Source organism: Castanea sativa, chromosome 6 (genome assembly GCF_040712315.1).
Source record: "Castanea sativa cultivar Marrone di Chiusa Pesio chromosome 6, ASM4071231v1".
Classification (NCBI taxonomy): domain Eukaryota; kingdom Viridiplantae; phylum Streptophyta; class Magnoliopsida; order Fagales; family Fagaceae; genus Castanea; species Castanea sativa.
Window position 1 is genome coordinate 2,278,126 of NC_134018.1, and position 13,564 is coordinate 2,291,689.

General features: G+C 35.6%; 1 pseudogene; it reads right to left on the reverse strand.

The window, feature by feature from the left end:
• Positions 1–8,054: 8,054 nt before the first annotated feature.
• On the reverse strand, positions 8,055–12,877 carry LOC142638262 (disease resistance protein RPM1-like; annotated as a pseudogene).
• Between the last annotated feature and the right edge of the window lie 687 nt (positions 12,878–13,564).

Sequence of the window (13,564 nt, forward strand, 5' to 3'; positions counted from 1 at the left end):
TGTCAATTTACTATTTTAACCCCATTTTTAAGTTTTAGATAGGGGTATTTTTTACAAAAAAAAAAAAGTAATAACTAAATTTCTTTCGTTAATTTACTATTTTAATCCCATTTTAAAATTGTTGGTTAATAATACAGTAAACAACTAACACAATCCGCCCAAAACCACCATCAGCGGTACCTACAAACTCTGCAAATCAGAAACCCCACCATCGTTCCACCAGCCACAGCCACTACAATGGCAACCACAACCCACCGAAAAAAAAAAAAAAAAAAAAAAAAAAAAAAACACCTATGGACCCAGCCATCACCTCTGACCTTTCTCTTCCACCACCATCACCAAATCTCAACCACACAGCCACTACCCACTGCAATTGTCACCCATTCCCACAACATACCACCAGCAAAACGACCCACCACCACCACCATTTCCACCAAACGACCCTTGAAATCCAGTAACCCACAACCCCAAAACCCACCAAAAATCTTTGATCTCAACAGCTGAAACCCACCAAACGCCAAACGCCGAAACCCAAACACCGAGCTCAACAGCCACCAATCTCAAACGCTGAAACCCAAACGCCGACGCAAACCGATCTCAACAGCCATCACACACTATCGCACACCGATCTCAACCCCATCACATGCCCATGCCGCACATTGATTTCTAACCCATTTATCACTGCTGAGAGAGAGGTGAGAAACGAAAGAGATGGAGAGTCAGAGAGAAAAAGGGAGAGAGGCAGAGTTGTTTGTCTGCGTGAGGGAGAGAGCTTCGTACGTGTGGGATTAAAATAATATTTTTTGTTTATACTATTTAGCTACAATGAGCTGTTATCTTTAGCAGCCCGCTGTACCAATCACTCAAAATATTTTACCTCTACCTTCTTTGTTGTAGACTAGCCTGTAGTGTGTGTTTTTGGTTGCTAAAGTGACTATTTAGTCATTTTAGCAACCTTGTTGTGGGTGGTCTTAGAAAACAAAATAAAGATAGAGATTGACTTGTACGGGGGATTTGAGTTGAGTTGTTTGTTTGCTTAGAAAACAAAAGAAGGACAAGGGAAAAAAAATAAGTTGAAAATAAAAATAAAAATAATGAAAAATAATTATTTAAATAAAATATAATGTAGAATAGATACTCTGATATGAGATGTTTTGAATTCAGTAAAACAAATAAAGTAGGTTTTATGTTAAAATAGACAAAAAAAAAAAAAAAATTTAAATGAGCTAATGCAAATGCTCTAACACTTCTTCTAGTAGTGGAACCAATATTTCAATTTAAGAGGGCAAGCTTTAAAGACTATTTCTAAAAAAAAATTGAATCATTGAACAATCTACAAATTTAAATCTCAAACTAAATGCTACAAAAAAAATCCTTTTTTGTCCCCTGAAAATGCTCTATTTAAGAAGATTCTTTTATCTCCATTATTTATTTTGACGAACTTCACTTCTTCTCTATCACCTGTTTTGTTTTGGTACTGTTATTGCCTAGTGCACTTCTTGACTTATGTGATTCTAAAAGTGAGGTGGTGAATAACAGGGGAAAAAAAAAACATACAAACAGAGAAAACCATTTCATTTTATGCTACGAGTCTCAACATTGCAACTCTCGTAGCATCGCAGCCCCACACCTTGTAACTTGATGCTTCCTTTCAAATGAGTCCACTGCAATGCATTTTATGTCCAATTCTCATAACATGTTAGTCACGTTTTGTCCAATTCTGGATGAATGCAGGTAGCTGATGAGGCAGTTTGATCAATTTTAAATGCAACATTGAATTTCTCTATCAATAACAACTTGTCAAGTATTTATTTAATTTTTTTATAAAATAATAAAAGTTTAAAATAAATTTATAAAATCAACTCGCGTGCCATACTATGATTGGTGAAACATAAAATGAATCACAAAAAATGGGACAAAAAATTTAAGAAAGTATCATATAGGACACTCTCTCTATGTCAGCATCTATTTGGTGAGCTTTCCAATCAAAATAGGACACGTGTAACACCTTAAAGTCATAATACCCCCCACAAATTGCAATAGCCCGGCCAGCTCTTTTTAAGTTTTATTTATCCTGAGTTTTCAAAATTTTCAAATTTCATTCCTCTCTCTCTCTCTCTCTCTCTCTCTCTTCCAGTTCCAGCTGATGGTAATCCACTAGATGGCGACGATCTGACGACCGCTCCAACCTGACGACGACACCGCGAAAGGAACCTATATCTTCTCCACTTATACTCTACCATTTTACAAATACCATAGTCTCTGGTGATTCTGACAAGTTTTTTTCTCAGATTTGCTCACCTAAAGGTAATTTGGTCCCATCTCTTTTTCAATTCGCTTCATTTCGTGATTTTGATTAAAGTATTGTTGAAATTTTCAAGATTTTTGATAATGGGTATGAAACCCAAGTTGGGTGTGCATGTGTCAATGACCAAGGACAGGCGGGTTGCTGGAGGCAACTCTTTCTTCTTCTTTTTTCTGGATTTTGTGAGTTTGGGTTGGTGGATTCCGGAGGTGGTGATTGGTGGGTGCTTGATGTTATTTGGATTACATTATTATGTTTGGCTTTTGCTATGTCATAAAATTTAAGGGAAACGCAAAGTTGTTTTACTTACAAATTCATTCAAATTTCACACTCATAATAAAGAGAAAATGGAATAAGGTATAAAATTTTGATTCTATATTCTCTTGCTTGAATTCCGCTTTTGGACCCCTCGTCACACTTGGTGAACATGATTGTTTCCTTGGTTTTGGATTGGGTTCTGGATTTTGTTGAATTGGATTATTATTATGAATTTCCCTTTGGTTTGTGAATTTTGATGGAGTGGTAGTTGCGGTAGTTGCATTTGTTTGCTTGTTACTACTAATATTGGTGGCTAGTTGTTGGTTTATAATCGGTGTTACTTTGGTGGTTTTTGTTGATTGAATTGATGAAATGGTTGGTCTTTGACTTGGGGTAGCAGATCTCAGAGGGGCTTTTAGATTTGGATGTGGAGGATTTGGATTTGGTTTTGGTTTTCCATTGCTTGCGTTTAGTGCCTCTGAATTGCCACCTTCAAACTGATTGGTTATATACATACATATATCACCCTTTAATCCTAAACTATAGACATAAATATCACCTTTAATTTCTTCCTTCAATTTTGGGTTGAACCAGTGTGTACTCTCTTAAGCTTTCTATAAAGAACTTAATCTTGGAATCATGGTTGAAGTTTAGCATGATGTATTTTTGCTCTAAACTGACCTCACTAAAGTCTTTTCTTTTCCCAACCTTTAAAGTTTTGAATTTTTGGATTCTGAAAATTTCTCTGTTTTGGTTGCTAAATTTAACAGCTTTTGGGCAATATCACTTGAGATGTCTATATTTTAAATGTTCTAACTTCTTATACTGGATTTCTATAATGTCCAATGAATTGTGGCCTCTGTCTTTAGCAATTTTCACCTCTTTATATTTTAAAGAGGCATATGAATACAATTGACACTAATATATTTGTGTAAGGATGTAAATTTGACCATATTAAAATGTTGAAAATGACAGTGAAGATAAAAACATGAATTGAAAAATGATTTACACTGGGGCCATTGGTAGTGCGTAGGAGCACTGGAGGCCATAACAGCTAAAGTATGTACATTTTCAAGCACAAAAGCAGGGATCCAAAGGAAGGAAAAGCACAGACCCTGCTGCTTTAAAGACACAAAATCAGCAAACAAGGTTTTTTACTCCCACTCCAGAGAGTGTCCTGTATTAAGCAACTGAACCAAAAAATTACGATTGCTCAAAACCAAAATCTGGTTGAACTGAAATCGAGAAGCTGTCACTGCTGCTTCTCTAAGGCCTTCAAGCAGAACACTTGGTAGTGATTTAGCTGCACTTCTGCTGCACCCGTAGAACACCACTGCACCCTGCCTTGTCCTAGCCTCATAAGCAAAAGCACCTCTCTTCTTTCTTCTTTGCCTGACCCCATAAATCTTGAGGATGATGCTCCACTGTCCATTGAGACCTTGAGCCATAGGTTTCTGCCTAGATATTCTATGCTCAGTGCTGTGATGATTTTGAAAAATGATCTTAAAGCTAGAATGTTTCGGCCTAGGTTTCTTCTTTGACATTCTCATTTTTTTCTCCATTGTTCTCAGCCACATCAATAACATTTCTTTGAAACTCCATTGCATTAGCCTAACACAAACAAGAAAAAAAAAAAAGAAAAAAAAAAAGCATTGCATAGAAACAATTAGAATAGACAAGGGGGAGCTTTTAAAAAATTAAAAGAAAAAAAATCATATACTAATGCTCTTGTATCTCAGCCATAAACACATAGAGATAGTAAACACACATGCTAATGCTCATATACTCTGTTGAAATCATAGACAGTAAACACACAACACACAGTAAATACTATAATGCCCAGACAAAGGGAAGGGGGCAATGCTATTGTATCTTAGCCATAAACACACAACACACTCAATTGGGCATCATACCCATAATCAAAATATTATAATTTCCACCTAACTCAAATACCCATTTTTTTATATGTAATATTTCATCAAAACTTATATTACAAATGAGAATGAATTGTTAAAAATTAGCAATTCATACCTGTTGATCAAGAATCAAATCCTCCAATTAAAAGCAAAGATCCTGCATAGCAACAATATAGAAATTAAAAAACAACCTATGAAATTTTTCAAAATGAATAATAAATAGAATAGCCACTTAACAAACTTACTATTGGTTTAATAAGGCCCTAATTAGAAATGAAGGAACTGAGTTCCTTTTAGGAGGTCATTTGACGAACTGGAAAAAAAAAAAAAAAAAAAAAAAAAAAAAAAAAAAAAAGGGCGGAAATCACTTTTTCGTCCCTACATTTTCAGTTAATTCTTACTTTAGTCCCTACATTTTATTTTTATCTGATTTAGTTCCTATCTTGAAAAACGCTTCTCGGTTTGGTCCCTGCTGTTACTCATTTAATAAAATTATCCTACATGGCAAACGGTCCAACAGTAAATGCTAACGTGTCTATTAAAATAATGTTAAAAAAATTATTTACGTTTCTAAAAATGCCACATCAGCCATTTAATTTTTTTCAAAAAGCCACATCAGATAAAAATAATATAAAAATTTCTAACCTAATTATTTTTAAAAAAAAGAAAAGAAATTAGTTAAATTATTATTTTTTTTTTTTGGAAGAACATGAAGAACTCAGCTTGCCCAGAAAATGTGTTCTTTCCCAAATAATTGGAAGAACATGAAGAACTCAACTATAGTACAAGTACATTAGTTAGATTTCTTTTTCATTATTTCGCATAAAATATTAGACCCACCATCAATCGAAAATTTATGAAATAAAAAAGAAAAGAAAGTTGGGGTAAACGTTCCATGAATTGTAGTGACATGCTTAAATTTGGGACTCGATAAAAGTTTTTGTCTTAAACAAAAGTGATGTGACATGGTTTAACAGTGGCATAAATCCTTCAATGTGTCAATGCTGTGAACCTTTTTCCCTCTTATTTACGTAACAGAGCTATTTTAGGGATTGTATTTTGTGTTTTTCTTTATATTAGAGGGGCCAAACAAGAGAAGCATTTACATAGGGGTTTTGCTTACTTAAGCATTACTCATTCGCCATGTCTCATTTCAAAGAGGTTCATATCCTCTCACAAATAAATAATTACAGGGTGATTGCAATTCCTTTTTTTATTTTTTTAAATAAGATCCATTTTAGACTTTTAGTTCATGTTTTGCCAAGGGTCTTTTAGTTGAAGGCTTGACACCTCCTAGTATTTTTAAGGGAAACATTTATAGTTCAAATTATCTCTCTCCAAATTAAGGAATTAAAGAAAGAAAAAAACAAAAGAAAACTTTACTTTATGGTCTCTGATTGAGTTTTGAAGTTTGATATTATGTGCCAGTTAAAAATAACTTTTTATTAGATTCCATTATCTAATAACTCAAATTTCAAGTTAAGAGCTTTTGTTTTTCTTGTTTTTTGTTTTTTTGTTTTTATTTTTAAAAGAAGAAGATTGTAAAGTTACAATTTGCATCCAAACCCAACAATCAGAAGGAGATAGACCCAAAAAGTCCAATACAATGAAATTTATAGAGTAAGCTTGAAATTTAGGTTTTAGTGATGTTAAACAAAAAAAAATGATGAACTAGATCGCAACATCATACACATTGGATTGTTTATGTAACAGAAATTGTCCTCGAAAACGAGCCAAGGATGATGGATATTCTCTTTACTCTTTCAAAGACATATTACAATTATGGGTACTAATGTATACAATGTTTTCTCCCTTTTCTCCGATCCCCTTTCTTGAACGCTTTCCTTTGCCTTTTATATCATCCTCATTCTTCTCCCTATCTTCTATGTATGGATTAGATTACTGGTTTAAATACTTATCCCATCCACCTATCCCTAAAGTCTTTGGAGGCAGTTGTAAAGCTGAACCCTGATACTCAAGCATCACTTCCCTATTAATGCAGCCAGAGAGGTAGTTGCAGAGTATTCAATGCGGTGACAACAACTTTATCTTAGATATTTCATAGCCCTTCTTCTTATCTTGTGCATCCACCATGCCTACCTCCTACCTTGGCTTTAAATAGCCGATGACGTACTCTTCCTCGGACCACCTTCTTGGATAATCTTGATCAGATTTCACTTCTTTATCTATCAATATTGCCTCGTGGGATGATATTCCCACATCCTCGGACTACTTAGTGTCCTCGGATTGGGCCTTTAACCCAACACATATTCCTGGACCCATTGACCCTACAAAGATAATGATGTTTACATTTTGGATAAGTTTTAAAAAAGAAACTTGAAAATTTGTATTTGTTTAGGACTCTAGTGGAAAACATAAAGTGAAACATGAAAAGTGGGACAAGAAGTTCGTATTCATGATACCCTCTAGTTGTTTACTTCTCTTGGATTCATTGCTTACGTAACCCCTATATATGCCCTAACTCATGTGTGAGGATTTTGGTTAAAACACCTTACTAATTTTTATATTTAAGATATTTTTTACTTTAGACCTTATGCTTTCAAAACTTTCAATTTAGTCCTTGGATTTTATTAAAAAATTCATTTTAGTCCTTGCCATTGTCTCAATAAAAGAATTTGTTGATGTGGCTAATAGAATGCTCACTTGACGCTTGACACACACATAACTAATGAAATAAAATTAAAAATATTTAATTAACATTTTAAAAAGGCCATATCAACATTTGAATAAAATAATCCTCATAAAAAATTCCTTAATTTTAAAGTAGAGGAAAAAACACGAAACTAAAAAAATAAAAACTAAGTATATATTTTTTTCTCTGGTTCTCTTGGCCACCAAAACACGCATCAATTGTTTTTTGGATTCGATATAATAAACACAAATCAATGTTATTTACAGCACCGAACAATTCGCCTAGGCCTAGACCAAGTAAACAATTCACCGATATCGGGTTTGGAAAGCCTCTATTATTTCTTGGGTGCTTGACTCCTGAGAGCAACTTCTTCAGTTGTCGGCAATGCTCAACGTTCAATTTTTCTAGAAGGCACAATGCTTCTTTGTCTATAATCAATGAATTTGATCCATACAAATGCCTAATTCGCAATTGCACTGCATTTTATGCTTCCGTTCCCAATGTGAGCTCCAATAGATTAGGTAGATTTTGGAAGGCTTTGAATGGATCATCACTCAACCCAATCCAATAAATATATTAGTTTTTTTTATAGGAAAATATATAAGTTGACTAGGTGTGAATGACTAGAAGGCATTTAGGTGTAGATGAAATATGCTGTAAATCATTGATATCATCTTGGTTGATCAATTTAGTTTATTTTAAAAAAAAAAATTATTCACAATCTGTTGCCCATTTAGAAAAGTTTTGCATAGCTTTCTGCTTTCTGCTTTCTACGTAAATTCTAGATACCTTAAATGTATTGTTGAAGTGAGCATAGAAATACCTTGCTGATAATTAAACATTTAATTACTAAATGTTTTTACAATTTTTTTTTTCCATCTGTTTATATAAACACTTCCAAAAAATAAAATCTTAGCAATATCTTTAAATCCTAGAGCATTTTCTATTACTGGTACCAAAGTAATAGCTTTAAAATTGGTCTAACCTAAAGCACCTGATCAAAGGGGATCTGTCTCCAATTCTAGAATTCCCAATAACAGTAATAGCTCATAAAAGGGAGAGATCAAACCCACAGAGAGAACAATTCAAAGATGTTCATATACTTTCTAATAATAATAATCAATTACGAGGTCATTGCAATCGTACTGAGGAAAATAGAAACAACAACGAAAGCAAACTACTAGACACAATTACAAACACGTTACAAACAAACCACAGGTTCTCTGGATAGTCTGGAGAAAATAAATCCAACTTGTCCTTGCAGCTACAATTACATCTTCACCCTCCATCCAAGTTTGTACTCTGTAAACAAAGCCCACCAATTCCATAACTAAGTTGCACATAAAAATGATATAATAGGAATATTGAGAGATTCAAACGATTAAAGTGTCATATTAGGGGAAAAAGCATACTTACGGATTTGGATTAGCATCACTGAGTAGAACTTGATTGTTTACCTACCACAAATAGACAAACTTCGATTAGCAATGTAGAAGTTTACACTACCAAACAAGAAGTATGATCATTGAAGAATCTCTAGATTGAAATCTCAAACTAAATGTATCAACAAAACTTTTTTTTTCTTTCCATTTTAGTATTCTATCTAAGAAAATCCTCCTAACTCCCTTTTTTTTTTTTTGACGGACTTTACTTCTTTAACACTTGTTTCGTTTTGGTATAGTTATTGTATGGAAATATTTCCAGCACCAATCCAATGCTTGTCAAAAACATAAGTGCAATTTCAGCATAAGATGATAAGAAACGGCAACCATTTCATTTTATGCTACGACTTAGCATCACAACTCTTGTAGCATTGTTCACCAAGAAGAAAAACAATACATACGCAACCAATAAATAAATTAAAAATTCAACCCACTCTAAAACCAAATTTTAGCAAAATTTCACTAACCTTTCTCAATGGAAGCATCGATATTGCTGCTATCGTTGGTGTTGTGATCATCATTTTGGTTGATTATTTGCTATGAAGCACGGGTGCGTTTCGGGATTCGGGTGCGGGTGCGGGAGCGGGTGCGGGACTCGGCAATTTTTGAAAAAGTAGGGTGCGGGTGCGGCGGGGTGCGGCGATTAAAAAATTATTAAAAATATTTTTATTTATATTTTTAATATATTGCTAAACATACATTTTTTACATTATATAAATATATACCAAATTTAAGAACAATGGTAAATAATAACTAGAATAGAGAGAATAGGAGAGAGCCTAGTTCAAGAGTGAAGGTAGAGAGTGGGAGAGAGGCTCAAGAAAAATGAAGAGGGAGAGGGTTGGGTCTTGGTTTTTTTTTCCAAACGGTGCGTTTGCACCTCTTCTTTTTTTTTTTTTTTCTTTTTTTTTTCTTTTTTTTTTTTCCAGCCATAAGCACCTGTTATTGTTTTTTTTTTTTTGAATTTCGGCCGGTATCGGCCGATTTCGGCCGATATCGGCATATTTCGGCCGATATCGGCAGATTTCGGCCAATATCGGCCGCTTTCGCCTGTATCGGCCGGTATCGGCCGGTATCGGCCGATTTCGGCCGGACCGATTTCAACCGATACGGACCGATTCGGGCCGAATCGGCGCGAATCGGCCCGATTTCGCGCGCGTCGGCCCGAATCGGCGCCGTATCGGCGCGAATCGCGCCGAAAAAATTGATTTTTTATTGCCGGACGCGGCACGGACGCGCAGGCAGCGGCGTCGCCTGCGCGTCGCCGCGTCCGGCCGCGTCCGACGCGGGTGCGGCGGCCCAAACGCCGCACCCGTGCTTCATAGATTATTTGTGCTTTTGACTTCTCCAAATGCTTGGAACGGAAACGGTGTGCCTCATATTGTGTGCCAACCTTGTAACATAGAAGAATGACTGGTATATGTTCAGCAATCCAGTAACAGGGTCCCACCTCATAATTTAAACTTTCTTCGAATTCTTTGGACATATCATTAAATTTCAGCTTTTTGAGGTTTCTTAGATGCTGAATTCCGAAGGGCACCTCCTTTAACTTCGGACTAGGCCCAATGTCAAGGTTTTCAAGAAGGGGCAATGCTCCTTCATCTATAATCAACGATTTCAATTCATCCAAGCACCAAAGTGTTAGTTCCCGAAGTTTTGGAAATCCTCCAGTCCTAAAATGCAGTTGCTCTCCACTATATGCCTGCTGTGAGATTTCAAGCTCCAATAGGTTAGGTAGATTTTGAAGGGCTTTCAATGGGTCTTCATTCAACCTTGACCAAAAAATCCTTAATCTGACTAGATGTTGAAGTTTTGGAATCCAACCCGGTAATTTCTCTAAACACCCCAGTAAGTAGATGCGCTGAAGACATTGGGGTGGAGATGAAATTGTTTGTAAATCAATTATTTCATCTTCGCTTATTGAGCTTATATCTAGAGATTGAAGGTGACTCATCTTTCAATAGAGATACACAAAGAACTCATGGTTTCCCTTGAGAGGTTTTTCACTCCTAGCTTCCTCAATTGGCTCAATTGTCCCAACTCTTTAACGAGATCAACCCCTACATGATTCAAATCAACATGAAACAACTTTTGCAAGTACATTAAAGACCCAACCCCTTTTCGTATCTTTACCCCTTTGTCCTGAGCTAAACTGAATTCTATTTGATAGTTGCGATAGTAGGCCATAAGATGTCGCAACTTACAAAGCTTGCTGATCTCAAATGCTATATCATACACTAGGGATTGCTTTAAATCTAAAGTCTCCAAATTTTGCAACTTTCCAATGGATTTTGGAAGTATTTTTACTTTGGTATTTCTTAAACTTAAATACCTTAGGTGAAATAAAACTCCCACATCTTCAGGAATGCAATGCAATGGAGCATCTTCAAAATCCATTATTTTCAAAAGCTTGAAATCAACCAAAAAAGTACTCATAAAGGACTTCGGCGAATCATCAAGATTGAATAATAAAAGAGAATGAATGTGAGTGTCCTCAAATCCCTTCAATACATCATATGAAACTCTATCTACTGACATGCGTCGAGTTAGTCCTTCAAAGTTTGACTCTTGTTTTGACAAAACATGACAAAAACTCAAATCTTTCATTTTTTGAAGGACGATCTCACGAAAAAGATCATGGAGTCGGCACTGTCTAACTTTTCCATCAAAATTGACCTTCAATACTTGAACCATGCTTCTATGGATTAATTCGGTCAAGTATTCTTCTGCAACCTCCTCAAATGTTTTACCCTCCTTTGCTTTCACAAAACCTTCAGCTATCCATTGTCGAATCAATCTTACGCAGCTTATAGAGTAGTCCTCTGGATACATACCAAGATATAAGAAGCAAGATTTGAGGCGGTAAGGCAGGTCTTCAAAACTTAGGGATAGAATTTTACTAACACCTGCAAGATGAGGATTTGTTCCTAACTCAAAGCCAAGGCTATCATGTAATTTTTGCCATTCAAAGATAGTTTTGTCCTTGGTTGACAGAAGACCGCCTATAGCGACAATGGCAAGCGGTAATCCTTCACATTTCTCAAGAATGTCATGAGATAATTTCTCCAACGTTGGGGGACAGTGTCCTCCAAGTTCAAGTTGGAACGCCCATTTGCAAAAGAGCTCCCATGCCTTATTAGGTGGTAGTGGTTGCAAGTTGTGAACTTTAACAGGTGAAGATTTTTTGCAAAAATTAGCAACATCCAACTTCCGCGTTGTGATCAATATCCTTGGACCTTTTGTATTATCAGGTAAAGCATGTTCTATCTCTCCCCAAAAATCAATTTCCCATACATCATCAAATACAATTACATACCTTTTTTCTTGTAAATATTCTCTTGCTCTGCTAATTAGTGACGTCTTGTCTGCTGAGTCAATTCCCTCAGGAGGACACTCCTTTCTTGCTTCGCAAAATTGCTTTACCATGCTCCTTACTAGATCCATCATGTTGTATGACTGAGACACTGAGATCCAAGCATGACAATCAAAGCGTTCTCTTATCATATGGTGATCATAGACTTTCTTGGCAAGAGTGGTCTTGCCCAGTCCCCCCATTCCCACCACCGAAACTACAGTGCGGTAAGAGTCTTCTTTTATGAGCCAACCGATTAATTCATCTTTAGGAGATTCAATGCCCACAACGGCAACATCTTCAAGAAAAAGAGAAGCCATTCGAGGGTCTTGCCACCTAACATTCCGAGCACCACTGCTTGATCCTTGACCAGTGGATTGGAAGCCGTATCTTTCACTTCTTGCCTTGATTTTCTGCACTGATGCTTTGATCTCTTGAATCTCACTTGCTATCTTATGGCGGGGTTTTAATGTTTTGAGTGAGTGAGTTGTTTTATGGACAAAACCTGTAAAACCACGCCGATGAGGACCATGTTGTGCCACCTGAAGCAAGTATTGATCGATGGCAACGTCTATGCGGAAAGCGACTTCAGTTACTTGTTTCACCCATGTTTTGACACCCTCGCTCATGTCTTCTTCTGCTGCCGCCCTTGCATCTGCATCCTTGAGGAAGGACTGAATGCTCTCCAGTTCATATTTGATGTCAGCAACTTCTCCATGAATGCCTCGTAACAGCTTTGCTTCTTGGGTCAGCAAGGGAACCAGCTTGTCGATAAGAGAGGATACTACCGTCTCCGCCATGTGACTTTCTTCTTACACCAAAAAGACGTACATTATTTCATCTGAATTTGGCTCTTCCTTCCCTATGATCAAATGGATCATTTGGGTTCTCTATGATTAAGCTTCCACCAACTTTCCCTAAGTTTTTTGTCTTCTTCTTTCTAGCTTTTCAGATTAGTCTGCTTTAGTCACGTTTTGTTAGAAAAAATCAATAATATTTTAACTACGCCACAGCTGTAAAGTAACTCATAGCATGTTAGACTTTTTGACTTTGCTGGCCATCGTAACCCCACTACTTGTAACTTGATGCTTCCTTTCCAGCGAGTCCACTAAAACAACTTATTGATTATTTATTTGATTTTTTTATAAAATAGTAAAATTTTAAAATAAATTTATAAAATCAACCAGCTTAGATATATAAAGAATTAATTAAGTATTTAATCTTACATTAAAAAAGAGAGACTTTTTTTTTTCTGAATAAAAAAAGAGAGACTCTTATTCTGTATTTTGTAAATCTTGGAAATTTGAATTTCACCAACTTCATCTCAGAGTCCATTATAGCACCTTGAGATCTACAAACATCAACTTGTCCTGCTATGTTTTAAATTTCAAAAGAACAAAGTTTCTTTCCAAACTAGTTTGGAGAGAAACTTTTCAAACTTATCATATATCTTTTTTTTAGGTGTGAATTTTGAAAATCTAACCGTTGAATTTCATGTTTCTTATGTTCTTAACATGCATATCAAATTTCGTTCAAATCGAATTTTATTTACTATTTGATCAATGAACTTATTTTTTATACACAATTTTAGATTACAAAAACTTGAAATTTTAACATATGTTTGATGACATAGCAATT